General features: G+C 43.3%; 1 pseudogene across 1 annotated transcript; it reads right to left on the reverse strand.

Annotated features, from left to right (window-relative positions):
- Nucleotides 1–878: 878 nt before the first annotated feature.
- Nucleotides 879–4,742, reverse strand: LOC309608732 (ufm1-specific protease 1 pseudogene; annotated as a pseudogene). The gene is made up of 2 exons: nucleotides 4,716–4,742; nucleotides 879–1,866 (listed from the first exon to the last, which is right to left on the reverse strand). The product of its transcript is annotated as an ufm1-specific protease 1 pseudogene (transcript).
- Nucleotides 4,743–5,321: the final 579 nt, after the last annotated feature.

The raw sequence follows: 5,321 nt of genomic DNA on the forward strand, positions 1-5,321 counted from the left end.
TGAAAATATTCCAGAGTTAGTGTTGATGGTTGAACAACATTGTGTATATACTAAAACCCACTAAACTGTATACTTTTTAAAAGGGAATTTTATAGTATGTGAATTATATCTTAAAAAAAAAAATCAACTGCCATTCATGATCAAAAGTCACAGAAAAATGAGCACAGAGGGGAACTTCCTCAACTTGATAGGGAGTTTCTACAAAAACCCAATAGCTAACTTTGTGCTTAATGGTCAAGACTGAGTGCTTTTCCCCCAAGAATGGGAACAAGGCCAGGATGTTCTCTCTCACTATTTTCATTCAACATAGTGCTGGGAGTTCTAGCCAGAGCAATGAGGAAAGGATAAAAGGAAATAAAAGACATTCAGACTGGAAAGGAAGAAATAAAACTGTCCTTACTTGCAGTTGGCATGATTGTCTACAAAGAAAATCCCAAAGCATTTACCAAAAACAACAATAACAGCTTCCTAGAACAATAAGTGAATTCAGCAAGGTCACAAGATACAGGTGAATATACAGAAATCGATTTTATTTGTATATGCTAACAATGGACACAAGGTCAGCGAAATTTAAAATACAATACCATATACAATCACTCAAAAATACATAGATGTATATCTAACAAAATTTGTACAGGATTTGTATGCAGAAAACAACAAAACACTGATAAAATTAAATTTTATTAAATTAAATTAAAAATTAAATTTTAAAAGATTTAAATAGAGAAAGAGATGCACTGTGAAATAGTTTGGAAGAATCAACACAATAAAGATGTCAATTCTCCCCAAATTGATATGCAGGTTTAATGCAGTGTCTATCAAAGCCCAAGCAAGATTTTTTTGGGGGGTGGGGGGCAGCGCTGGGCCTTGCCACTTTATTGACACCAAAGATCCCAGGCTCTGCTGGGACTTCTTGGGGGTCTGACATCAGGCAGCCTCTGCCTTTGAGATGGGGTAGCTCAACGGGTACAGCGCTAGAGCCGGCTCAGTTCTGGGTCCTTAGCCTCAGTCCAGGGTGGGCAGCTGCTTTTCCGAGTTACAGCTGGTCAAGCACAGGTTGTAGAAGGAGTTGGAGTCAAAGACTGAGCTCACCTCTCGCCAGCCCACCCACCCAGCAGCCTGTAGTTCACTGGGGTTTTTCGGATCACCCCAGCAGTGAGGGTCCAATACCAGGACGTGGGCTTCCGTGCCTGGCCCCAGGCACACTCCCAGCAAGGCCTTTGACTGGGCATCCGCATCCCCTCCAACCATTACAGGTCCCCGGCCCCTGCCAAGTGGGAATAGAGCCTCTCCAGTTCCCCCTGAAGCCCTGCTCCACGGGGCACGTGACATGGGCGCCCTTGGAGGTCCCCCGAAGTGGTCAAGGCAGAGGCTGGCCTCTACACAGCCAATCCATCCCCGAGCGCCCCGGAGCCCGGGGGGCTTGTCGCCCGTGTCCTCCAGGGCCGCCTGCACTGTAGCCCGTTCGGGTACGCCCGCCGGCCGGCCCTCTGGCCACGAGCACAGCGTTTGCAGAGTGCGGTAGCCGCGGCCGCAGCCCGGGTCGTCCACGCCGTCGCAGCCGTAATGGTAGTAAATGTAATGGCCCGAGAGGAGGGCCAGGCGAGCGCGGCCGCGGCCAGGCGGGGTCAGGCCCAGGGGGACGTCCTTCAGCGGCTCCGGGGCGGTGGGCGCGAGCGGCGGTCGCCGGGCCGGGCAGATGCGTCCTCCAGGCGGCGCGGGGCGAACTCTGGGCTCTAGCGCTTCCTCTCGGCCCCGAGTCCTGGGCGAACTGCGGGCAGGCGAACGGGCCCTGGGATCGCTCTCGCCCGACCGCAGGCAGCAGCGCGGGAGCCAAGATTTTTTGTAGATACACAGAAGATTATTCTAAAATATACACGGAAAGGCAAAGGAACTAGCTAAAGGAAATAGCTAAAACAATTTTGAAAAAGAATTATAAAGTGAGAGATATCAGTCTGCCTGTTCAAGACTTGTAATATAGCTACAGTAATTAAGACGGTATTATATTGGTGGAGGGATAGACATATAGATCAATGGAACAGAATAGAGAACCCAGAAATAGACCCAAACAAATATGTCCAATTGATTTTTGACAAAGATGCAAAAGCAGCCCAATGGAGGAAAGATAGCTTTTTCAACAAATGGTGCTGGAGTAATTGAACATTCATAGGTTTTTTTTTTTTAAAAAAACTTAATCTGTCTCACATCTTCTGCAAAAATTATCTCAAAATGGATCACAGACTTAAATGTAAAATATAAAACTATAAAATTTTAAATAGATAAAATCTTTGCAGTGTAGGGCTAGGCAAAGAAATCTTAGATTTGACACCAAAAGCATGATCCATAAAAGGAAAAATTGATAAATTGGACTCCATTACAACTTAAAACTTTTGCTCTGTGAAGAACTCTGTTAAGAGTATGAAAATACAAACCAGAGATTGGGAGAAAATGGCCTACAAAAGACTGGTATCCAAAACATAAAGAACTCTCAAAACTCAACAGTAAAGCAACAAACAACCCAATTAGAAAATGGGCCAAATATGTGATGAAGAGACATTTCACCCAAGAGGCTATACAGATGGCATACAAACACATGAAAAAATGTTTACCATCATTAGCCATTAGGGAAATGAAAATTAAAACCATAAAGAGATACCATTACACACATAGGAGAATGGCTAAAATAAAAAATAGTAACAGCACCAAATGTCAGTGAGGATGCAGATAACCTGGATATATTGCTGATAGGAATGCAAACCTGCCCAGCCACTCTGGAAAACAGTGTGACAATTTCTTTTCAAAACTAAGAGTGCAACAGCCATACAACCCAGCGATTGCACGGCAGACACTTATCCCAGAGAAATGAAAACGTCAGGAGGCATTGAGGTGGAAGGGAAGTGGGTGTGGCTATAAAAGGGCAACAGGAGGATCTTCTGTTTCTTGACTCTATCAAGGTCAATATCTTGGTTGTGATGGTGCACCATGAGTTTGTAAGATGTTACCATTGAGGGGAATGGAGTAAAGGGTACACAATTCTCTCTGTATTATTTGTTACACATGCATGTGAAATGGGCTTTGCTAGGGAGGACATCACTGAGAGTAGAGCTGTGGGGACATTTTCCATACTTTCAAGTGGAATATCCAGCTGGCTCTGGATGTGATCTTGGAGTTCTGGGGAAAGGTCCATTGGAAAGTTATTTATAGACAGATGGTGGTTAAGACCAGGAAGAGAGTGTAAACAAAAAGTAGCAAAGGGTTGAGAGCTGGGCAGTCCATGGTTTAGAGGTCTAGGAAATGAGGAGGACCTGCTGAAGAGTGGCCAGAAGGGAAGAAGGAAAGCGTGGAACTCAGAAGCCAAGAATAGGCTTCAGGGAGGAGGAGGGGTGACCACCATGTCAAAGTCTTCTCATGGGTATGGTCATCGTTCAAACTGGGATGCTTTTGAGAGCTAAACAAGTTGATAAGATAGTTAAACTAATGCATTTTCTGAAACATTGTTTATGGCCCAATGAATTAGTTTATTATATTGTTCTATGGCCATGTCACAGATATTTTTCTGAAGAATGCTCTTTTCTTCAATATGGTCTTATTATTCTTTGTTTTGTCATAAAATCGCTTGCAGTCTTACTCAAAGTTGCATTCTGTGACGATAAATTTAAATCTGTTGATATTTTCCACCAACTCTTCTTTGTAGACTAGATTTTAATTGAGAAAATCCTCTTCCTGTGGGTACTAAGGTACCAGGTAAACTCAGAAAAACTTTAGTGAATGGAAGATATTCTCAATTCTATTTTTTTATTTATTTATTTTTTATTTATTTATTTATTTATGGCTGTGTTGGGTCTTCGTTTCTGTGCGAGGGCTTTTCTCTAGTTGCGGCAAGTGGGGGCCACTCTTCATTGCGGTGCGCGGGCCTCTCACTGTCACGGCCTCTCTTGTTGCGGAGCACAGGCTCCAGACGCGCAGGCTCAGTAATTGTGGCTCACGGGCCTAGTTGCTCCGCGGCATGTGGGATCTTCCCAGACCAGGGCTCGAACCCGTGTCCCCTGCATTGGCAGACAGACTCTCAACCACTGCGCCACCAGGGAAGCCCTCAATTCTATTTTTTTAAATAAATTTATTTGTTCATTTGTCTACTTGTTTATTTATTTATTTTTGGCTGTGTTGGGTCTTCATTGCTGCTTGCGGGCTTTCTCTAGTTGCAGCGAGCGGGGGCTGCTCTTCGTAGCGGTGCGCAGACTTATTGCGGTGGCTTCTCTTGTTGCGGAGCACGGGCTCTAGGCGCACGGGCTTCAACAGTTGTGGCTCACGGGCTCTAGAGCTCAGGCTCAGTAGCCGTGGCGCACAGGCTTAGTTGCTCTGCGGCACGTGGGATCGTCACAGACCAGGGCTCGAACCCGTGTCCCCTGCATTGGCAGGCGGATTCTTAACCACTGTGCCACCAGGGAAGTCCCTCAATTCTATTTTTTAATTGAATGTATAAATACTCCAGCTCAAATAGCTCCATAGGTTGTCATTTTGACTCAATTTTGACAGAATAGGCTACTGTTCTATGACAAATATTTTCATAAGCCAAAACATGTTCCCTCAAATTTTGTTTATTATTCTTTTCAGTGTTTCATCAAATTTAAAGACTGCAAAATTGTAGGCCTTCTTGATTTCCTCCCATTCCAGTACAGAATATAAATTTATCCAATTAAAACTAGGAATCTCACCAAAAGATTCTTCCCACATGTTGACATATTCCAAAAACAATCATGGAATGTGAAAATCAGAACTTGAACACATTGGAATGCTCAGCATTTAATTTCTTCAGCTCCTCCCTTGGTTTTGTAGAGATGAATTTCAATGTTTCCCTGTTGGCAAGGATTGTTTCTAATAATTACAATTCGCTAAAGTTTCAAAGCTCAAAATTCTTGACACCCATTTAATGAATACTTTGATTAAAGATCTCCAACAGATTCTGAACACAATGTAACAAAAAATTAGAAGACTCGTTTATAGAAAGTTCAATCCCATTCTAAGGCACTAGGTTGATGTACAAAGTAGGTCTTCTAAGGCACCAACATTTCAAGGGTCTGATTAATGACCGCAGAAAACCCAGAAAGGAAACACCAGGAGCCTGAAGTCTGTTTTTGTATCCAATACTAACTTTGTCACAAAAATTTTTGTAGCCTAATTTCTCTAATGGTATGTATGAAAATACTTCTCATTGTTGATGGATAAAATATCACAGATTATTTGGGTGCAACTAAGAATAACATGCTCACTGCAACCAATCCCAAGTACATCTGTGCTCCACTGGTTTTTTAGTTTAGTGA

The sequence above is a fragment of the Balaenoptera borealis genome (genome assembly GCF_965194805.1).
Source record: "Balaenoptera borealis genome assembly, chromosome: 13".
Classification (NCBI taxonomy): Eukaryota; Metazoa; Chordata; class Mammalia; order Artiodactyla; family Balaenopteridae; genus Balaenoptera; species Balaenoptera borealis.